This window comes from Ixodes scapularis, unplaced genomic scaffold (assembly GCF_016920785.2).
Source record: "Ixodes scapularis isolate PalLabHiFi unplaced genomic scaffold, ASM1692078v2 PGA_scaffold13__105_contigs__length_92229423, whole genome shotgun sequence".
In the NCBI taxonomy this organism is placed as follows: Eukaryota; Metazoa; Arthropoda; class Arachnida; order Ixodida; family Ixodidae; genus Ixodes; species Ixodes scapularis.
Genome location: NW_024609839.1, coordinates 1,573,339 through 1,597,911, shown reverse-complemented (window position 1 = coordinate 1,597,911; position 24,573 = coordinate 1,573,339). Strand labels below are relative to the sequence as shown.

Here is a 24,573-nt window from a genome sequence, read left to right as displayed (position 1 = left end):
GCATTTGTTTAATCTTGAATGAAGTAAAAGAACGCACTCAAACAAATCACGTGACAGAAACATTTATATATGTACAAAACAATGTTATTTTTAATTAGACGGCTTCTTGCGCCATCTGCCAATATTATTATTATATTTAAACATGTTTTTTAGTGCCGTCACCTGTGAGAGAAGCAAGAAGCTATCATAGAGGAACAGGGGAGAGCGTAACAGAGACTGGCAGAAATCCTCACAACAGCTGAACGAACCCTAAGCGCTTTTGTTATGGCTCGTGCGGTGCCATGACTCGCTTGAAGTCGCATTAGGGCGTACCACGGTTACTTCTCGCGCACAGACGGAAGCAGGAGAGCGACGAGTGCGTGCCCGTGACCTTGAAGCCGGATGGCGGCGTCCCCATAGACAAACATGGCAGATCTCGACGCGATCTACGAAGAGGACGACGAAGACCTGAGGGCCAACGAAGATTCGTTGGTGAGCCTCGTACCCGAACCGATGGTCATACGAGGCGCGGGAAACATGACAGTGTGAGTACCGGTCTATCTCCTCCGGACGAGCTAGCGCATACTCCATGTGCCTCAATGTCACGCGATGCAAGAGTCCTTCACCCCTCATCGTGCATGCATGTGCTCGAGCGAGCACTTCTATGGTCCATTTTTAAACCATGCTTCGGTGCTTGCTTACGAAAGAAGGAAAATACCTCCGCGGTATGACCGACAGCGTCTCTGAACGTCAGGTCGCTTTGAAAATAAATAGCGACACAAACCACGTTGGGTTTTTATCCCCTCCAATTGCCCAGAGGCAGGCGGCGAGAGCTGCCAGCGACGCGCTTTTCGTTTGTTTGTGCATTTTTCGTGGTAGTTACGGCAAACAAAAGGAACGATATCGCCCAGTGTGTTTTGTTGGCGTGCCGCAACTTTTTCCAGATAGTAACGGCTTGCGTGTGTGGGGAAATGGAGGGGAGGTCTTTTTCCAGCATCGATTCAGCCTCACCCACGTGTTTCTTGTGGTGTCGCGCCGTCCCTCTTCACGTCTCGCACACGTCACGACCATTAAACAGCTCGTCGATCCGGAATTTTATTTTCATTATCGATCGGCTGATCTACGAAGTCCGATCCTGAAAGGTAAACCCGGCTTTTTAGCTCTCATAAGTAAAGTACGCTTCGCAGAAGGCTGAAACTCCGTGAGATTCTGACGCTTGCGGTAAAGATAAAATGCGAAAGTTTGAGCGCATAATGTTGCCATACTACAGAAAAAAAAATTCTATGGGTCGACGTTTACCTGAGCCAAACTTTCACCAAATTAAGATTTGAGACTGTCAGTGCTTGCAGCAATATGTCAGTGAAGAAACTAATTGTCAGCATGAAAGTGGCCAGGGGGGCTATGTTCGACAAATGTTTCGTTTCTATTAAAAAAGAAAAACAGAAGTGGCTGAACTGGCATCATGGCGTCTGATTGGTTAGAGGCTCAAATGACGAAAGAGGGAACTTTAGTCATTTGAGCTTCTAACCAATCAGACACCTTGTTGTCAGCTCCGTCACTTCCGTTTCTTTTTAGGAGAAACGAAATATTTGTCGCACATAGCGCCCCAGTTTCTTTTACTGAAATAAAGGCTACAGGCACCCACAATCTCAAATTACTGCTCGATGAATATTAGGCTCAAGTAGATATCGGCTCATTGAGAAGTCTTTTTTTTGTGTCTTTTGATCCAGATAACTTCATGCGCTCACACTTTCACATTTTATCGCCACCGCTAGCATCGGATTCTGACTACGGTTCAGCTTTCCGCGATGCATAGTTTATTTGTAAAAGCAGTCTTTGCTTTTCTCGATTCGACCATGATTTCCCCCTTTACCGTTCACTTCTCCATACTGGCAAAATATCTCCTGCCTGCGAGTGTGCGTGCGATTTGTATTTGTATGACAGTGTTGTCCTCACCTAGCATATTGTATCACCACATATGAACACAGTTGTTGCAGTCTGACAAGATGAGAATGATGGCTTCCTACTTTTGATACCGCTTCGGCGTCTTGAAAGCCTGCAGTGCGCAGCCCCAGCACTGTGCACGCTGGAGCAAGGGCATTTGAAACAGACGCCCTGTGGTTCTTGTCCCCATAGTTTGGACTGTTGCCTTTGTGTGGCTCTCATGAGACAATAAAGATTTTTAATATTACTTCTCTTTTAGATGCTATGCATTGGTTCATTTCCACTAAGTTCCTTTAGTCGACTGTTCCGGAGTGGTGTGACGTGGAGGCACAACCCGGAAGTGTCAGGGACATTGTTAAGAAACGAGCCCAGTCAGAAAAAATAAGCCGGAAACGCCATCAAGTGCCCTGAGCCAAGACTTGCAGACTTGGTGGAAGAAAAATTGGCATAAATTCTGCTTAGAGCAGAGCGCAGGCGCTGCTCACTCGATGTAGCGTGTGCTACCCGATGCAAAGAGAACAGCCGACAAATCCAGTCCAAGCATTGGACTGGATTGAGGGTGCGACACTAGACTAGACCCAGCTAGGGCTACTAGAGTTACTAACAAATGGGAAAAGCCGCACACCCCAACCCAAGCTTTACAACGAAAGTATCCGAAAGTGTGCATCTGGTGGCCATGCTGCCATTCGGTTATTAACGTGTGTAGTTGAGCGTTGTGTTTTCATCGCGTCTCCGAAAATGGCCTCTTTACTGACGGTGCTGGCAGCAAGAAAGTGCTCATTTAATCCGGACTAGACGAACCGGAATATTTCGGAATATGCAAGTTGGATTAAGCCCGTGCAAAATGACTCTCACAGCGCTCAGTGCTCAATGCCTTGTGTTGTAATGGTCTTATATATTTAACCGCCTCTACAGTGGTAAGGAAATTTAACCTGAAATGGTCAGGGAATTTCAAAATAATAATTTGCTAGACACCCTGATCCACAAAATAAGCTTCTTCATTGGCACTACTCCCGGAGTAAGAGGATGCCGTGGTACGGGACAAAGCGAAACACACTGCAGCAGTGACCAGTTGTACCTTCTGTTTAAAAAAAAAAAAAAAAAAGATATCATTGAGCTGACAATTTCCAGGTGTCCCTATGTATGTTTTCCAGTGTTGATCGTTTCCCCGTATCTCTGTGCTTTTCAAACCCTTGATGCAAACTACGGTATCTTTTAAATGCGACGCCGTGCCTCGCTCAATTATTTTATGATTTACAATATATTTGTATACCCAAGCGTGGAGGGGTGTACACACATCATTTGACTGGTCTGCTGTCATGTTACAACAATCACATCTTCATTATCTTCAACATGTTATGCGGTCCACGCGTGGGACCGTTCCCATTATCCAGTAGACATCTTTGAAGAGGAGGCAGTTTGTTTAGAAATGTGGCTTTCTTGTGCTTGCAGGTTTGGCCTGAGAAATAAATTCGACACGGAATTCCCGCCTACGCTATCTGCTACGGTAAATACCCTCTTCGAAATCCGCTCCCAATCACTGACAACCCTTAACCGTGGTGGTTATCTTGAGAGACGCTCTTGTAGAGTTATGCGAGTCTTAAGAAACAAAGGTTGAGATTTAAGCACAAATCTGGCTGTGATATGGTGACGCACTATGTGGGGTCACGAAATTTCGCCGGCTCAATTGTCGTAAAATTGCTTTTTCTCGCTAACATACTTTGGTCCCATTTATGGCCAGACAAACTTGATTATAGGCTGTGATACATGTTGCTGGCTTCCAGAAGCTCCTGTGTGCAAACAATCATTCTGTATTGTCTATGAATGCAACCTTGATAGAGGCTTGCACCAGGTTTTTCATAACTTTAGTTTTAATTAATAGTAACTGCCTGCTATCACTGAAAGATAATTGTTCCTGTCTAGGAAAACAATCTTTAACAAGCACAGTGAACCTGTTCAGTGCGTTTGGCGCTAGTCTTTTACCGGCCTCCCCGCTAACCCTATCTGAGTGGACCGTTGATCTCGATAGGTGCAGGCTGCGTAGCTGCAACTTCAGACACAGCTGGCAGCTCAACTCTCGCCTTTTCCCGCTGTTTTGTTTTGCGTTTAATGCTGTATTTACTTTCCCAAAGACATTGAAGAAGCATTCTGCCGCACTTAAAACAAAAAATGAAGCTGGTTGCTATTTTTGTTGGGTACCTGCACGACTAAACAAATGTGACTGGTATGTTTGTTTTGTTTTACGACGGGCTTTGCTGGCGCCGCCTGCTCGGCAGTGTCAGTCGACAAAGCTGTCGAAAATCATTAACAGAAGGTGGCCGAAAGGCAAGCCTATTTGACGTGCACGAATGATGTGATACCAATCTACACGGCACGACTCTGACATCAAACTTAGCAAGCGTCAACATTCAAACAATATATTGCGCATACCACACGGTATGAAATAACGCGGCACAGCAGTGTCGACGACAGTCGCACCTCTACAGGCGGCCGTAATCCAAGAGGACCTGGTTTTGGGGAGAGCTTCTTCTTTTTTTTTCACAATACCAGCACCAAGCACAGAGACAACTGTTCTCTCCAGTCCCCAAGATAAACCTCTACGCAGATTATCTCTGGGACTTGAAAGAACAGTTGTCCTTGTTTGCAGAATTGCGTCGTGGGCCGTTCGATGTTCTTTCCTCCCTTTGTTTCTTGTGAAAGTCGAGCAGAACCGCTGAAATGGTGTGCACTTACCAGCCTCATTTCTCACGGGGGAAGACAACAGAGAAAGGGCATGCAGCATGCTCCAGGAAAATAGAGCAGAAACTTCCAAGACAGGCATGATATCTTTCTATGCGAAACCGCAAAACATAGGTGGGGGATCGCACTGAGCAGGTTTCAACAATCCAGGAGAGTGGCAGAAAAACTGTTAGGGCATGCGAGAGTCGCACCAGACGCTTTCATCATCAGCAGCAAGGCGGCAGCCCAGGAGCGTTTGTTTTGGAAAGGCTGTTTTTGGGTTTGCCCTACTGCCTGCCCGACCCGGAGGAATAACACATAGTCTGTTCCGGTTGCTGTCCCGACCGATATCCGCCTCCAGAAAAGTCGAGTGTCATGCTTTCGCCTGTAATGAAATCTTGGCTCACGATCGCGGGTGCCACGAGTCCTGGGAGATAAAGAAATCGCTGACGCCGCTTCTTTCCATTAAACAAAGTCCGCAGCCTCACGGCTCCTGCAACTGTTATCGCTGTGTCAGAAGCTAGCTGCAAACGGGTTTTTGCATTCCTGGAGGCTTGTCTCCTATGCTTTGCAGAGAAATCACCTATAAGCGATATGGCGGCCCCAGAATCCTAAAGCACGGCAATGGGAACATAAAGCAGTGAAATCGTCATGCGCGGTTACATTATGCACTCTTAAAAAAAAAGGGCACTGTAGTACCCTCCTTGAGGGGGGAAAAAGACGAGCACACAGGGCAACCCCTTTTGAAGGTAACGTTCCCGCCTGCAACGAGGGTGCAAACTTACCTCCTTGGTTAGGGTGCAACATTGCCTCCTTTTTGAGGTAACCTTAGTTCCTTTTGGTGTTAAAAGTGCATCCTTTTAGGGTCACTCTTTACCTCCTTTAGGGGGTAATTTCAACCCTTTTGAGAGGTAAGACGACGTAATTGAGGGCGCAGCTTTTACCTCCTTTTGGAGGGAACTATGATCCACTTTGGGGTTAAATGCACACGACGAGGAAAACTGCTCAGAAAACGCGCACTACGAGGAACAAACACGACAGGACAGTGCTGTCCTGTCGTGTTTGTTCTTCGTAGTCCGCGATTTCCGAGCTGTTTTTCCCATCATGTATAACAGCAACCAACTGGCCCAGTTCACCCCCTAATACAGGTTAAATGTACACTTGATGGAATCACTTTTGCCTCCTAAAACAAGGTACTATGGCCCTTTGTGGGTGTGATAGTACATGTTTCAATGGTGGGCATTACAATAGATGAAGACGGCCTAGTTCTGAAAGTAAATGACAATGTTTTATTGTGGCTGTCACAGACAAAATGGCATAAAAAATCAATGGCATGACTATACATCTTATAAAAGTTCTAAGATGAAACCACTAAGCGCAATAAAGGCATCTGGAACAACACTTTCGGGGCTCTAGTTCGCGACAGTCAATAAAATTATCACAAAAATTACATAAACAATCGGTGTCTACCCAGAAAATAACAGTGAATGCTTGGAACACTGCTTGGAATAGCGAAGCTTCACCAATACACGACTAGCAATGACTAGTACGTTGCAACTCAAGGAGAGCAGTACACTATGCCCGTCCTATCCACAGTAGTGGAATGAACGCTGGAGTAGAGGAAAGCAGACTCTGGAAAGAAGAAAGGGCTTGTATCTCCTGCTGCTAATGAGCTGTATTTAAACATTGCAAGCACAAATCAGTGTGAACATGGAACCACAACCCTCGAACGCTTTGAGGCACCAAGTATGAAGTACACTGAAATAAATTAAGTATGCCAATGCTGCACAAAGCAAAAAGCTGTGAGTTCGAAAATTACAAAAATGTGACTCTAAAGCAATATCATTGACCTTCTATAACTCTCAGAATCAACCATCCTGCTTTATGTCAGACAAAAAAAAAAGCATTAAACAAGTGACATAAAAAATTCCTAAACCTGCATAAGAAGGCATTAAAAGAGAAACTACTTTTTGGCATTTCGTTTAGGTTCGAAAGCAATTCGTTGCACCAGACTCCACATTTGAGTGTTTCAGATCAATTAAGTACTCTAGTGTAATGAGTCTGCGCCTGAACTGGTGATGATACGTGTAGTCAAAGATGAAGTAGAGGCAGAATGCAACCAGGACTGCCTCAGCAGGCGACGCGGTTTCGAGGTCTCCCTCCACTGCCACATCGCTGGGCGCCTCAGGATTACTTAGGCTTGAGCTGACAGCCACCGGGTAAATTGCACCGCCTGCCTGGAACCAAAAAAAAAAATGTGGAAGTCATGTGATATGAAGTTGAAACATATCATCCCCAATTTAAATAAACTGTGAAGAAATATTAGATTTTTCTAAGACGCATTTTGAGCATTTGATGGGCCACTGATTCTAGCATTATAAAGCATCAACCATACTTACCAGACGTGACTAACCACCACTGACTAAAATTATCACATGGCTGGTGGTAATCGTAGATTAGTAAGCACTTTGTATTCGCCGGTCATGTTTAAATTTGTCACCCCGATTTACTTAGAAGACTAACAAATCTTAGTCAAAGGGATACAACTACTGTAGCAGGTTAGTATATACAAGTGCTGATTGTTGGGCGAGTTGGTATTGTACGTGAAAAAAACATGAGTGCGCTTTAAGACAAGGACAGAGGAAGAACGTACACCACAGAACGCTACACCACATTAGCTACTCAGCACCACAGCAGACCCACATAACCGCCAACCCTAACTGCCGAACTTCGGCAAATATGCAAATATTTTTGCCGAAGTGCTCTGCCAGACTAAAATTGAATGTATGTTTTATTTAAACATGAGAAGAACAGTACACAAGGACGAAAACAAAGAAAAAGAACACACCCAAAAAGAACACACCAAAAAAGACACGCTCAAGCGCCTTGTGTGTCCTACTCTAATTTATTTACTCGAAGTATACCCTCAATTTTCTCTGGAAAATGAACGAACACCACACACACACAAAGAAAATATTAAAATCAAGAACCTCATTTCAAGTGCCCAAATGCGAACAAGAACATCAAAATAATATATCTGACTACGCTTACCTGCAGTTGCGTCCAAGGTAGCAGGCATCCAGTACCCTCGACGAAATCACCCTACAACGTTGACGAAGGAAGAAAGAAATATATTCAATCAACTTCAAATAATGCAAACTTGAGCCATCTGACTCGCCAATGATCAGCTTTTAAAAATGCCTGATCAGACGCAAAAAAGAAAAATGCCGAGACAACAATATACTTTCTAGTCTCCCTGCCGACAATAACTTAATGACCTTATTCAGTAATATACTACTATTAATGTTTGCGAAGCGCACGAATAATTTCTAACTGCCGAATGTTGAACTTCGACAAATATGTAAATTTTGCAGCAAGGTACTGCGGTGGGCTAGTTGGTTCATACTTAGTGTTTGAACAGCGCAAAGACGACAGGAAGATATCTTCCTGTCGTCTTTGCGCTGTTCAAACACTAAATGTAAATTTTGTTGCCGAAGAACTTTGCCAGATTAAAATTTAAAATTGAATGCATGTTTTATTTAGACATGAGAAGAACAGCACACAAGGACGAAAACACAAAAGAGAACACCGAAAAAGACGCACTCAAGCGCCTTGTGTGTCTTACGCTAATTTATTTACTCGAAGTATACCCTCAATTTTCTCTCAGAAATGAAAAGAACAGCACACACACAAAATAAACATAAAGATCAAGAGCCCCATTTCAAGTGCACAAATGGGAACAAGGAAATCAAAATAAAATATCGAACTACGCTTGCCTGCAGTAAGCAGTATTAAGAACTGTCACGGGATTTGTCAAGGTAGCAGGCATCCAGTAACCTCGACGAAATCACCCTGCACTTAACGTTGCCGCAGGACGAAAGAAGTATATTCAATCAACTTCAAATAATGCAAACTTGAGCCATACCTAACGTGCCTACTGAAAGATTAGACTTTTAAAAAAGCCTAATCACACGCAAAAAAAAAAAAAAAAGTCATGACGACATTATAATTGCTAGTCTCTCTGCTGGCAACAACTTAATGACCTTATTCCGTAATATACTACTTTTAATGATTGCGGAGCGCACGAATAATTTCTAATTGCCGAATGTCGAACTTCGGCAAATATATAAATATTTTTGCCGAAGTGATTTGCCTGATAAAAATTCAATGTATGTTTTATTTAGACATGAGAAGAACAGCGCACAAGGACGAAAACACAAAAAAGAACACCGAAAGAGACGCACTCAAGCGCCTTGTGTGTCTTACCCTAATTTATTTACTACAAATACCCTCAATTTTCTCTCGGAAATGAACAAACAGCACACACACAAAATAAACATAAAGATCAAGAGCCCCATTTCAAGTGCACAAATGGGAACTAGAAAATCAGAATAAAATATCGAACTACGCTTACCTGCAGTTAACAGTGTTAAGAACTGTCACGAGATGAGTCCAAGGTAGCAGGCATCCAGTACCCTCGACGAAATCACCCTACAACGTTGCCGCAGGACGAAAGAAATATATTCAATCAACTTCAAATAATGCAAACCTGAGTTATATCTAACTCGCCTACTGAATGATGTTTTAGAAATGCCTGATCACACGCAAAGAAAATGCCAAGACAATATAATTGCTAGTCTCGCTGCCGGTAACACCTTCATGACCTCATTCCGTAATATACTACTATTAATGTTTGTGAAGCACACGAATAATTAGCTCAGACATTTATATTCGGTATTTCATAACGTGACATTTTGCCAAACTATTTATTAAACCTCGTTAAATTAAAAACAAACAAACAAAAACGTTGCTATTAAAAATCAGTGTTCAATACTGACTTTTACAAATATCAACGACGTTGAGAATTAATCGCGCCTGTTGGCCGGTGCCGCCAATGAATGCCTGATCGACTACTGCTCTGCGAAAAAAAAAAAAAGACACCAACCACCTTATGAGATTTTCAAATATTTGATCAGATCCTCATTTTAACGTCCGACGCGACACACCAACGGCCCCAAAAAGAGAAAACCCCCTACCCCCTCACGCCTTAAACCTAAGCGACCCCCGATTCAAAAGGCGCCTTGTCGCCCGGCTCGCCGAACCGCCGCTCTCCCCTTCCTCCACCCGCACACACATACACCGGGAAAAACTGCTGGTTACGCCACTGGTTAGCGAATGTCAACCTTCTAAATATGCGCTAGTGCAAGCGACAGTCATTTCTGTTCTTGCTCTTTATGAATTTCGATGGTCTAAACCGTGTCTGCGTTCGCGCCACACACTAATTTTATCGAACGCTCGACGCCTTCAAACGTGCCAACATGTCCGCCAAGCCTTTGTCTAAGGAAGACGGAGGTCGCCTTCCCGGGCGGTCATAACCGACGCCAACTGCCGCCCGCGCAGAATATTTCCTTACCTGCATACGGTGCACACGACTTGGATCTTCGACTGAAGTCAATGCAGTGCTCTCAGTGACCTCGTAAGAAGAGACTGAGCCGAACAGAACAATAAGGAACGTTCCTGCGCAGGGACGCCTCCGTCGAACGTTCGAGAAGAAAGACCGTTATGCCGTTATGACCGGGAGCGTGGACGGGAAAGGCGCCGACCTGTGGCGCCGACGCTCCCGGTCGGCCGGGCGAGAGCTCTCCCACGCATGCGCGAAGAATGACGTGTCATACGAGGAGACCAATTAGCGAACTGGTTTGCGCCTTTCCATAGCCAATCGCAGCGCCCAGGCTTTAGCAGTGCTCGAACACGTGCACCCTCTGGGAGGTAATATTTACCTCTTTGGTGCCCCTTCGAGGCGAACTTCACCTTGTAGCACCGCATTCCTAGTGTCCGCTGCGCCTGAGGAGGTAACAAGCGGAGCGCTTCCCCCCTGGCCGGGAGGAGGGTGGTAAAGGTGGTCTGTTACCTCCTTTTGGTCCCCTTTTTTCTAAGAGTGTGTTGGGCTCCGGCTAGATTCGACGTACCGATGGAATTTGTGCCGCGGCTTAACTGCTCCCAGGGCCTGTGATGACCGTCAGCGAGTCGCTGGCTGGACTGAAGCACAACCAGTACTCGTTGGTTTTCTGTTAGTATTCTTCATCGTCCCGTCCACGTCCAATTAAATGTAGTTTCTTGTTGTTGAAACCGTTTTGCTCCGTGTTATTTCTCCGGGTCGGGCATGCAGCAAGGCAAACCGACCACTAGGTGTACACTGTATGGCAGGTTAAGAAAAGCGAGACAAGCTCTGCCTGCAAAGCCCTACATTTTTTCGATTTTAGCAGATCAAAGACTGGAGAGTAGGCAGGTAAACTCACCTCCTCTTTGGCATTCACTCTGCTAAAGTAGAAAGATTGGAGAGCTTTTTGGGCAAAGCTTGTCTTGCTTTTCTTAACCTGCAACAGAGTATGTACTCAAGGACACCTTGCTGTGGCTATGCGGTCAAAGTTGTCGGCCCATGGGCGCTCGAACATCAGAGCCGTGCACGAGCGCTCTTCACTTCTGATATGCCACAGGAAGTAGTCCACGTGTATAGAGGTTTGCATTCGTGAAGTGTGTAACGAGTTTTAGGAATGTGCGTTAAAAAAATGCTGGGCAGTATACGAGGCAAGCAAGTGGCTCTGACTGAGCAGGCGAAACAAATGTGCACTATGAGCAGATGCTGTTGCCGGACCCATACTTTTCATTCACCGTAGTCGATGGGAAATGGCGCCCTCCTCGTTTACACGTAGGGCCGAAAGTTGTTTCTCGTGCGAGGTGGCGTGCTCTGGTAGCTGTAATTTAACCAGCTGCAAAATTACCGCAGGTGGCTCCAGAAGAATTCAAAGCTACCATGGTGCGCATCAACAGCGTCCTGCGCAAGACTCTACCCGTGAACGTCAAGTGGCTTTTCTGCGGCTGCCTGTGTTGTTGCTGTACCCTCGGATGCTCGCTCTGGCCCGTCGTCTGCTTGAGCAAACGGGTGAGTCGTTCGTCTTCCCGAACACTGAGCTCCCTTCCCAACGTTTATCCTTTCCCGAAGTTCTCTTTGGGAGCATCTAGCCCAAGCGCTAGGAGGAAGTACAGTGGAATCTCTATAATTTGAACCCAAGGGGGACCAAAACTTTCTTTGAATAATGCAAAGTTTGAACTACCGGGGGTTTCCTCCCTTATAACTCATGGGACGGGACCTGCATGTTAGATTGAATTATCCACGAGTTTGAATATAGAGGCTTTGAATTAACGAGATTCCACTGTAGTAATGAACCCTTTTCAAGTAACAAGCACAGTCTAGAAGGTTGCCTGTGAACTTCAAACGAAGTGAAGCCCAACATAGCATACGCCCGTCAAAACGCGCTGGCATTGTATCGGTTTTTATTGATATTTATGCTGCATACTACCATTGCTCAAAAGAGAATCGCCGAAAAAGGCTAAATATGCGCAAAGACGGGTTCTGACCACGTTGGTCGTGCGAGACGTTGCCCTTCGAAAAGAACGACAGCGGGAAGCAAGGCAAGGGACAGGGTGTATGCACAGGGTGGGGCAGTAAGGACCGACACATTTGGCACGCCTTGCAAAATTCGAATTCCAAGCATGCATGCGAGAAATTGCGCATGGATCGCAATACGCAAAAACACTAAGCGCCAATAGTAGAGGCTGGCGATGTGCGAGATAATCGCGTTAATTAATACTTTTAACAATATATGATGAATAATGACCACCTGTGGAAAAGCTCAAAAACCAGTGTGCAGACAACAAACATCCGGTATATGCCATAGGAAATGCACAGCCGTCGTTTGTGCTTTAATTTTAATATATTACCATCTCTGACTTAAGCTTTGAAAAAAACAGACATACATCTTGAGAGACTATGTTCGCGTCCCAATTGCGGGTATGCAAGAATTTGAACTTTTGCAATGCAAGCCGATGTGATGATCCCTATGGCTGCACCCTGTAGGGGCAGAGGCATACTGGAAAGATTTTTTCGGCGCAGTTTCACAGGAGCCCAAAACATAGGTAGATAAATGTGGCTGAACCCTTTTTCATTGGGCAACAGGTTGTGCCACCTACAGAGTGCAGATCTTCTCTATTTTTGGTGCCACTTATCCAAAATGGGAAGTAATAGTGCTTGAAGATAGCGATGCTTCTATCGCTTCTCATATCAAATGTTCTCTACAGGTCTGAGAAACAAGGCTCTAGTGCAGGCTGCAGTTCTTTGTTTTTCATCTCTTTTCCTTTGTTCAGTCAATTTGGAACAACGTAGGAACACTAAAACAGCACAGACGTGTCACCATCTTTGAGTCTCGCAACACAGTCCTCAAAGTCCTGCACGACTTCACCATGAAAACTAAGGTCTATGCCGCTTCGATCCCCGCCATGTCGAATCTCGGGAGATACAGTGAAATACAACTCAAACAAATTTCAAGGCACCTCAAAGAATAGTTTACATCGGTGAAAGTTCACTTCATTAAATGCTTTATGCACAGTGTGGCTTTGCTGGGGAATTTGAGTTTGTTCATCTGAATAGTTTTTTTCAATTCAAGTTTCTTCAAGTGGTATTTCACTGTACGCTTTGTTTCTCCATGAGTGCAAGCATCGTAGAAGCTGCTATAGACCGGAGGTCAGATTTAGGAAACAATCTTACGAACGCTGGATCCGAAGATATCCGAAAAAAGCTACAACGGCAGCAATTTCGCCATTCAAGCAGCTGCCAAGGGCTAGTTCGGCACACTAAGCCTAGCAAGGCACTCCTACGCTGTGTTGCTCCGACTGTCCCTGGCCAAAACCGTCTGCTGAATAGAATGTGCTCGCGCGACCCTTGTCGACCCTTCCCGTATAAATAGTTTAATTTTTGACCTCGATTTTCAGCTCAGAAGTCAGTCTCTTCCCCTTGTCATTGCCTTGTTTTCAGAGGCAGCGACGGCAAACGCTCTTGTTGAAAAGGGAAACTTTCGTTGATTCTACAGAATGTAGAGAGATTCATTTATTCATTCATTCATTCATTTGTTTATTTTTCGTGCTCATGAAACGCTTGAAGCCTTTATAATGATGCACAATTAACATATAGCAAAAAAAAGAATAATTCTACAAATTGACAATAGAAAACTTGAACGCTACAAAGATGGTTATAGATTCGTAAGAGAAAACTTGAACGCTGCAAAAGATGAATTAAAATGTCAATGCAAGAATCATTGAAAGTATTATACAAGGTCTGAATTTCGTGTCATGGGGCAGGTTCGGAAAAATTCATTAACATAAAATGGAAGAGAAATTCGCAAAAATCTTCTCGGGACATGAATATTTATCGATAAAGTTAGGTCAGGGCAATCATTGACTCCGTGAAGGCATTTGAACAAACATATGAGATCTCTGTTGCGTCGTCTGGCACTCAAAGTAGAATAATTCTATCGCTCTAAAAGTCTTCTATATTCAAAGTAAACAATGCAACCAACATAGCGGTCGTAAAAAATTCGAAAAAAAAACGTTTCTGGACATTTTCAATCGACTCTTGGTGCGTACGCCCAATAGAATTCCACAGAACTGACGAAAACTCTAGCTTAGACCTAATAATGAAAAGTATAACTGCATAATACAGGCCCACATGAAAAACTCGCGTGTAATTCTGGATATGACACCTAACGTACGAAAAGACACGTTGACAATGTTATTGTCATATGTATTAAATGACAGAGAAGAGTTTATATAAACTCCAATATCACGAGTGCAATCCACCCTTTGCAAGGGGGCATTGCCGAGTTGGTAAGAAAAATGAAAGGCCTTAGCTTCTTAGCAAATGACATAACAACAGTCTTAGTGGGATTAAGTGTCACCCTGTTGAGACTACACCAATCGCTCACTGATTTTACATCATCCATTAGTTTCACACAGTCCTCTACAGATACTATCTGCCTAAATAACTTGATGTCATCGGCGTATTGCAGGATTTCTGAATGTAGAACACATGAACGAAGGTCGTTTATGAAAACATTAAAAAGAATTGGTTTAAGAACGGACCCCTGGGGAACACCAGACAGGGTGACAAAAGGCCGGGAAAGATGACCGAGAACACGTACAAAGTTCTATCTATCGGACAAATAATTGTGAAGCAATGTGCATAGTGTAGTACTCATACCGTACGATATCAGCTTTTGTAAAAGTAACGAGTGGTCAACCAAATCAAATGCCTTGGGCATGTCAAAATATACACTGTCAACCTGACCCTGCTGACACACGATAGGCGAAACGAAATTAAGAAAAGACACCAAGTTTGATTATACTGATCTTCCGCGCACAAAACCGTGTTGTGAGGGCAGGATTTTATGTTTAAAAAAGCTCGAAATATTTCCCGAAAGTACTATTTTGTAAACCTTTGCAAATGGACATAATAATGAAATGTGTCTATACTTTTTTAGGTCATCTGTTCTTCCTTTCTTATGCATCGGCACGGTTATCGCTTTTTTCCAAATCGAAGAAAAAGTGCAAGTCGATAAAGAAAGGTTAAAAATATGCGTTAGAATGGGTGTGAAAATGGAAGAACATCCTTTGACAATAAAACTCGGGATACCGTCAAATGCGACCGATAACTTAGGTTTTAGTTTTGGATTGCAAGTTTAATGTCAGCGATTTCAAATAATGGGACTGATAGGCAGTCGCTACCACTGTCACCAACGTCAGGCGCAGATAAACCATTCCGGCTGCAAGAATATACAAATGCAAAATAGCTCGCAACAACGTTCGCTACATCTTCGGGTTCACTAATCGGAATTCCAGATGAGTCAGCGATGTTTGTTGTCGATGCAGTTGTGGCTGTACGGTTCTTGACGGACCTCCAGAAGTGCAATGGGTGAGGATATAAACGGCGCTCTGCAGACTCATGGTGCACTCTCTTATCGCGCTGCAACAACGACTTTGCCTGCGCACGTGATTCGGAAAACGTGGCGTACCAAAACGCTGAGTCAGAAGCCTTATATTTCATATGATAATGAAATTTGGATCTTAAGGCTGATCGCAGCTCGAAAGAATAGCAGTGAGGATACCGAGTTGTTTGGGGACGTTTCTTAGGAACGAAGCGCTCAAGTGCAGATACGATATGTTTAGTAAACGCTGCTACCGCGCAGTTTACATCAGTCATGTTGCATATCTGTGCCCAGTTTACGTTATCTAAATATTGAAATAGACCAAAGTAATCGCCTCTTGAAAAGGAGAACGAGTCAGGATTTGTTTTTTGCTTCACGTTCCCCACGAAAAGCTTAAGGGAGACAAGAAATGGGACGTGCAAAACTTCGGGTGATACCAATGGGTTAAGGACACACACTAGGCTGTCGATGGCAAAGTTAGATAGAGCAAGATCTAGGATTTTTCCTGCATGGTTTTTAAGACTATTCCATTGGTTCAGTCCCTGAAAGTTATAAACGACAAAATAATATTTGCCTTTGGTGAGGCATTACGAGTGGGCAGAGCTGAGTGTTCTGGACTCCAATTTATATCAGGAATGTTGAAATCACCAAGTATGAGTATACTGTGTCGGTCTACATCTAACTTATCTGCCACTATATCTAACTGATCAGAAAGCATAAATGCATTAAATTTAGGAGGAAAATAAAGTGTGCCGATTAGAAGGCTAGTCTTATCACGGAGAGTTATTTCAATCCAAACGGATTCGCAGTCTGACTCAAAATCGAACCTGCGAACCGCATGCAAGTGATTTTTAACTGCAATGAGGACTCCGCCACGGAAGTTTACACTCAAACGTTCATAATCTCTGTCGCGGCAGAAGACTGTGTATTCGGGGGGAAAGTAATCATTCGTTGCGAAGGAGCTGTTCAGACAAGTTTCAGTTAGTGAAATAATATCGAAATCACTTAGAACGACGTTGTTAAAAAATATATTAGCTTTTGCGCGCAACCCGCGTACATTTTGGTAAAAGAGTGGACAATTTAGGCTGTGATCTAATTCGTCGTAATTGTGTCACAATCATCATTACCCCGTACCGCTCCAAAAAATGGTCTGAAAAGAGAGCCCATTGGCCAGACGTCCGCCACATTAATTTTGTTGAAGTCTTCCTCATTCACAGGTATGTGGAACGAAGAGTAACTATCATGTTTTGTTTTCGACTGGATGCCGGTAAAAGGTTTCCCTTCCAGAAGGGCAGTAAGAGCTGCTCCTACATCATCGCACGAAGTGTCTGGACTAAGGCGGGAAACAAAAAGTGCCTCAAGCCTCGGTCGTCTAGGGGCTGACGACAGCTCACTGCTTGCACAGGTTCCAGAAGAAGGCTTGACGTGTTTCTTCCGTTGGACGGGCGTAAATCCATCAGCGTCTTTCGGTGCTACCTCGTCCGTCACCTGGACTGGCGATGCGGAGGAAACCACAGTCACGGCAGGTTTCGACGAAGACTTGTGCGCGGTAGAACGACCGTACTTCCAGGCGTCGCCTTGCCGCCGTCCGTCCGAGAGAGTCTTGGCCAAGGGCCGCAAAGGCCCACAAAAATCACTTTCTCAATGTATCGCCTCATGTTCACCACTTGTGCAAACTTGATCACTACACCTGAAAAACATCTTCCTTTTTCTTTACTTTTTTTCTTTTCAAAAATATGTTGTTTGGTGGAATGCCCTTCCCGATTCCTTTGTCACCAAAACTAACCTCAAATATTTTTAGACTCTTATTTCTTTTATTTAGAAATGTTCTGATTTCTCTTCTATCATTTCTTGTTTAAAATAGTGGTGGCTGTGTGACTTGCTTTAGTTATTTATTCTTTTTCTTTTTGCTTCAATTCTTTTGGTTGTTTTTAGTTAGTTTTTCCTCGTAAGGTGTGTGCCTTTTCTTTTATGTAATCCAGTTGAAAAAACCTTTAAAGGGCCACCAAAAAAAAAAAAGAATTTTTTTGAACAGTTTGGTTGGGACACGCGTCTCAAAAAATAAATTTTACGTGAAAAAATACATTTTTGGAGCAGTATTGAAGGCTCGAGATTTATTTAAAATTCTGCGTGGAATGCCCATGACGTCACGGAACGGTCATACACTCTCGCCACCTCAACGTGAGGGCCAAGCCGATCCACCTCTCCTCCTAGCACCCGAAATTCCGAGAGAGAAAACAAGTGGAAAGGAGGTTACTACCGACTAAATCGCGTCTCACACCGTCAATATTGCTCTGAAAACTTATTTTGGTTTTGCGCAAAGTTAGTTTTTTGACACGCGTGTTTCAACTAGACTGTTTAAAAACATTTATTTTCAGTGGATCTTTAAGATATTTCAGTAAATAAATAAATAAATAAAAGATTGGTCCCGAAGCGCTGACCGAGATGCAGTCCAACAGCGCTGTTCCAGCGATTCGATCAAACAGGCGCATGTGCCCTCCCAGTGTATTAAATAGGTATTGACATGGCTCTTGCCGACACTTTTGTAGTTCACATGTATGTTCTTGGACGACTGCTCGCTCCTACAGCCCCGAGGCCGCGAAAAAACGCTGCAGCAATTTTTTTTTTCCCTGTGCGCCGCTTTTGCAGACGAACAGTGCAAGCCGTCTTCTTTTAGCAACGATGGTAGTTGTGTTGACTTCGTAGTGATCGAGTTTACAGCAGTCGAGCGAGGCAGTTATTTCGGCATTCTCTCTCGACATTGGGGCCCATGTAAATCATAGCGTCGTCATTTCACTGCGCGGAAACAATCTCCAGACAAGCATTGGCGGAAAGTCCACCTGCGCTTGTTGTAATTCAGAATCCACGTGCTCCGAAGCGGGTTGAGCCCTGATTAGTTGTTTGTGTTGCCGAAAGGACTATCGCCATAGCAACAGCCACGCTCTCGCTGGCATCGGGAGCTTGCAGGGCACCAAAAGACTAGAACTTCAGTGCGTAAATATTAACTTTCGCACTTCTTACGATGTGTGTAACTTGCGAACATAGCTAAGTTGCGTAGCCTGAGAAAGTCTTCGTGAATCTGGCCTCTGTAGCTTTCAAGTTTCGACTAGTGCCCGTGGCAAGAAAAATCAAGTATCCTTCGGTCGTGTTTTCCACATTTTTTAAAACAAATCTGAAAGAACTACATGCTTATCATTTTGGGAAGACTCTGAAGCCCCGTGCTGTACATTTGTTTTGTTGTTTTTGTTAGCACACTAGAACAGGTGCTGACAGACGCTCGGTGTATGACCACAACTTGTACACAATTGGATGCTGCAACGTCACATTTATGATTGCATCTTGCAAATATTAAAGCGCCAATGTACACTTTTGAACGTGTATAGACGGCTACAGACCTTCGAAGACTGTGTCGGAACGGGATAGAAAACTGGAATCTATCTTATTTGCAGACGCGGCATTCGATAGAGAAAGTCCTGGACTGGGAGAGTAGTCTCCTTTACCACAAGGTAAGTGTGCCTTCAACGCCATGCGGTCCTGTTTTTGTGCCCATCGCATTTCTGCAGGCAACCGTTAGAGGGCTGTCTCATTCTAAAATTGGGCTGAAGTCAAACACGAAATTACACTATTCTACTTCATTTCAACTTTAAAAAACGTTGCACCTAGTACCCTATCTGTTGAGAACAGGAATGTCTCAAAATTTGTCTGTCACAAAGAACATTTTTTTTTTACTAATATTTATGCTACAATACAAACGTTTTGGTTTGCAGACGAAACCGAAACTGTACCCGTGTGGGATGATGATGATAGCGTTTGTAACCAACTAGTGTCCGCTCCGAGTTTGCTGGACCTCCGAGTTGCCTCAGAGCGAACACTATAGCCCATTTCAACTCAAGAAGTTGGGGCGAGGGAAAGGAAGGCGGGAGAGGAGCAAGCAGACGGTATGCTGGAGAGGGGAGGGGGAAACTTCCTCCTTTCTTTTGCGGTTCGTCTGCCTCCTCCTCCCCAGCCCTCGTTTCCCTCGTTCTACTTTTTTTTATAATAATAATAGTTTATTTACCATATACATGTATGCTATATGGTGAAAGCTGGGGAAGAAAGCTTACAAAGAGCTTGACTGGTCCCCAGCCCCCTCAGAGGAACACAGCGGTGTCAAAAATTGTACAAAGCAAAGAAGTCCACCAATGCAAAACAGGAATAAGAAAACAAAGGGAAGAAAAGCAAACACTGGGCCGAAAATGCCAACTAGATATCAGCCACACACAACAATGAAGGAAATGGACTTGCAAAATACAAAAAGTTAACACGACATTATTTCAAAGAAAATATTCACGGATCTCACGTGGGGTTAAAGATACTATATCAACATTGGAATGCGAGAAAGTGTTGAGCAACTGAGGCAGGCTTCTTCTAATCGTCTGAAGGCCGTAGTCAGTATACGCTATGTGTCTATTTATTATCCAATGGTCAGGGTGACGAAGGGTATGCGTTTGCGGTTTTTTTCTGACGGAAGCCAAGTCAAATAAAAATCTCTTACTCTTGGTATATTCTTGTTTATATTTCATGGTAAGTCTATATTTGTAATATTCATGTATTTTCATTATCCCCAGATTAGCAAAACCTTTGTTGAGTTGGAATGAACAATAAATAGTTTCGTACAAACCTGTCCTAGACTACAGTCTTGGTATTGCCCGGATATCGAAAAATTTGTACTGCATCATCAATACAACAAGGTGATTCAAGGAGACGCCAGGCTCTCTTGATCAGCCACAAAATTCGGTTTCTTAACCTATCACGCTACGACTTTGTGCAGCGTTGCCCACAGATGGTGCATTTTTTTGTAAAATTTGCAAAGAGCGAACTTACTTGAGGAAAAAGTAAAGAAAGAAAAAGGCTTAGCTCCTATGGAAATGCAGCGAAGCCACCGGTCTTCAAACAACATGGCGCCGTTTCGCACGGGAGACAACAGATAGCGCATGCGGTCGCGACGCCAACTGCCGCCAACAAACGAGCATACGACGCTGAGAGCCGGCGTCTTTAGCAGACGAGAAACTGCAGTTTTTTGTTGTTACCGCGCCTGTTTTTGTTTTTGCGACTGTCGCCGACAGCGGAATGCGCGCCGCTTTTAAGTCGAAAAGATTGTCTGCTAAAAACGCCGGCTCTGGGCGCCGTATGCTCGTCCGTTGCGCCACCTCTTGTGTCCAGTGCGAAACGGCGCCGTGTTGTTTGAAGACCGGTGGCTTCGCTGCATTTCCATAGGAGCTAAGACTTTTTCTTTCTTTACTTTTTTCTCAGGTAATTTCGGTCTTTGCAAATATCATAAAAAAATGCACCATCTGTGGGCAACGCTGCACAAAGTCGTAGCGTGATAGGTTAAGAAACCGAATTTTGTGGCTCATTTAAAGAGCGTCTCCTTAAATCACCCTATACAAAACAAAACAAAAACAATTTTTTATACGCATTTATTTTGAGAGATGTATTTATTTTGAGACGTCCTGTCCTTCCAAATAAAAAAGGTTTTTTTCATAGGTTTAGTTTTGTTTGTTTAAGAGTGGATACTACTCAGGAAAGCAAACTTTTTAATCGTTAGTCTTTTTCGTATAAAATTTGCAGAGCATATTGATAGTTGGTAAAGAGGATGACAAGCTAAATTTTGAAAGTATAAGTATGTTTTTTTTTAAAGTTACATAAATGTACATAAAATGAACATGCACTCCCCCCCCCCCCCCCCCAGAAAAACTCGTTTCGAAAAGGGAATGATAATGGCCAGGTCTTTTGAACAAGCATGCAGTATAACATCTCTGTCACACGGCTATGTAAAGAAATGACAAAACACCATTTCTATTCAAAAATAAAAATGTGAAAATCAAAAAAAAAATTCTTTACCAGCATTCGGTTTAAGTTATTGCAGTTTTTTATAACAAAGGACCATGAAAATGCAGAAAGTAAGCTCATAGAAAAGTACGTTCTTTACAAAAGTTTCAGTACAGAAACTTCAAAAATTGGATCCACTCATCATTTCATTATCAAATGGTAGCTTTCCTGAAACAAGGTTTGATGCTGAAAAGTGAAACTGAGATAAATGTGTTTGAAAGTTCAGAAACCCACACTTCAGGTGGCACCTGCATGTCGGAAGTAATTTATTGCAGAAAAAAATACTTCAGTTAAGGGAGTGAAACTTTCTGGCAGCACCCATGAGGATACTTGAAAGCTGCTACAAGGTAGTTGGGACCAATCAAGCAGCTTTAAAACCACAAAATGAACTAGTCTGTCTGCAATTGGTTCAGCGATGATAGAACGCACACATAAACAAGAGAAGCACCATGACGGTGCGCGTCTGACACTGCCTTATCGGTCACGTCAGCCCAAAGTGTCGGATGTGTCTGCACTTGAGGTGAAACAATGAATAGCTTGATTATGCCGACAAGGACTGGGGAGGCACAAAAGGCTACGAGCTGTGACAAAATGACGCCGTCTTGATATCACCATGCCATGGCGTCAGGTGACGTCACAGTCCTTTGTGACACTTCTTCATGACTGCTCTTCACGACGGTTTTCTCCTAAGAGTTCGGCTGCAAAAATGCGTTCTGTAATCAAACGAACATCAAATTCCTGTTCAGCAAACAAAGGCAATAGGTAGGAGAATCTGTGTAGTACAGTGCAATCCACTTCTAACGATACCAGATATAACGATGTACTGCTTATAACGGTCAGTTTCTATAGTTTGAAGACCAGATACGCCCAGCTTTTAGTCCAGATACAACGATAATCAGTTATGACGAATGAATTTTGGGGTTTTTCATTATTGTTATAAGTGGATTGCACTGTAGTCAACCGAGCCACACTTTCTTCGTGCTGGCTTTACTCGATAATGGGTAGACTTCTAATAGAAAGGCTCGCGCATCTTCGACGTGCCTGCTTTGCACATCAAGCACATACAGTTAGCCACTCTGATTTAGAGAGGGAGTGCAGAAAATGTGATATGTGCCAAGGTTCTGACCATGTAAACATGACGCTCAACATTCCGGCGGTTTCGCTCCTTTTTCTAAATCAGATCTTTGCCTCGTTAATTTTGTGCAAACAATTAGCCTCCAAGTTCTTGGTGAGGAAGTAAGTGTGCGGGTTTTGTTCATAAAAATGCCGACCTATTACCAGAGACACCACAGTTTGAACATTTTTCTGTCATTTTGGTTTCTTCCACCTTTTAATATTCAAAAGGGGGGGGGGGGGGGAGTCCATTACACTGCATTCGTTTCGTCATGACAGCAGGAACATCATCTGCTGACTGCTCCGATTTTCAGAAACGTAGAGAAATTTTGTGCAAACGCTTGCACCGTTGCAGCAAGTAAGTGCTGCAGACAGTCTTGCATCCACACTATACACCTTCGGCAATTGCACAACCTAATAGCAGGTTGTAGAGTCGTCATATCATATGATGATATGATGTATTATCAGTATGTCATGTCATCATCATATCAAGGCGATTCATGCTAGAGTACAATCTCTTTATACTGAAATCCGAGTCATCACACAAGCCTCTCCCTCTTGCCGGGAATTCCACCCATCGTATGACTAGAAGACCACTTCGAAGGAACGGTGAAGTTTCAGTTGCATATCTATAAAAAACCGCCCGTGAAAGTTCCACCAAAAGAGCTTCTGCCATATTTATTTAGCCTAGGCGTAAACCCCCCATGGGAGCACAGGACTGTTGCTCCAACTCTTGCAGATTATTCAAAGGTTAACGAGCGTGTTGCTTCGTTTCAACTCGGTCTACATTGGAAGCTTGGAAAGCAGCGGTGCGATTCCAACAGCATGATGGAATGCGTAAGTACCCTCCGATCGAAAATGGGCTCCAGTTATTGAAACTACTCTGCGTCAGCTTGTTCCTGCTACGGCTGCGAGGCTAGCACAACTTCTGCAGTGCTCAAAGAAAAAGCTTATAAATGAGAAAGTGAAGACATAGAGACACTTCTTCCGTTCTCTCAGACTTTTGTTGCGCAGGTTGGCAGCAAAGTTGACGAGATCACTGAATGTCGCTATTGCCCGGTGCCAAATGTGGCGATGGTCGAGAAAACGGCAGCTGTTGTTGCCGTCTTCTAGACCAAATGTTTCCTTAATTAGGTTGCATCTACTTCCAAGAGTGGCTTTTGATCCGACACAAAGCAAGCAAATTTTGCCTTCAATCATCCTTTTATACTTCTCGTCTAACGGCAATTGCATCAATCTTTTTATTACGAATGAAATGGTCTGAAGCTTACACATTCTTACTGTGTTAGCCATTACACATTCTTACTGTGTTAGCCATTACACATTCTTACTGTGTTAGCCATTGGTCAGTGTCGGCTATTGGCTTTCTTAGTAAGCCAAACTGTAGCCGACAGCCATTGCTGCAGTTTTCGTGATGAAATGTTTCTGCAATCAATGTACACAACTTTCAAAGAGTGGCTTTTCTTGCAAGACAAAATTAACAATGTAATTTTGCTTATGCTCACTGTTTGACTTGTTGTCTAACCATTTTTTTTTACAAACAAAAATAGTTAAGTTTGCTAATTATGAGGGTCCCTTACCACTGGTTCTGAAACCAGCTGCTGCTCATCGAATTCATCCCCAAGTTGGCCATCCATCGGCCCGACTAAAGGCCGACGAGCCAGTCCCCCTTTCTCAAGTGTTGCCGCAGCGCTCGGACCAATGAGGCGGCAAGAGGGCTCTCGAGGACGACCAGAGCGCAGCGAATCTCTGTCACGGCGGAACGAAGACAGCCCCGCCCTGAGCATTTGCTGCGTCTCTTTGGAGACCGTCTTACAGACAAGAAAACGGCGCAAGGCAAGAGTTCTTAGCCGACACCACAAGACTGCTGTACCAAGTGCAGACGCAAGAGATCTGATATGTCGTTTAAAAGAAACGTGCGACCAGAGATAGGTCGCAAACAAAAAACAGCAGAGAATTGCACAGGTACCTTTAATTTACCGTGTTTAAACGTACGTAGGACGCGCTTAGACTTAACAAACTGGAGTTTGCTGGAAGCAGCGTCAAAGACCTGTTGCTTGTTCGATGCTATCAATCCTTTTCAGATCTCAGCAGTTGCAAGCTGTCTGAGCGTGAACTCGGAAGCAGTAGG

At 43.8% G+C, this 24,573-nt stretch overlaps 1 pseudogene; it reads left to right on the top strand.

The window, feature by feature from the left end:
• The first annotated feature begins 381 nt into the window (after positions 1 to 381).
• On the top strand, positions 382 to 24,091 carry LOC115311723 (annotated as a pseudogene).
• The last annotated feature ends 482 nt before the right edge of the window (positions 24,092 to 24,573 follow it).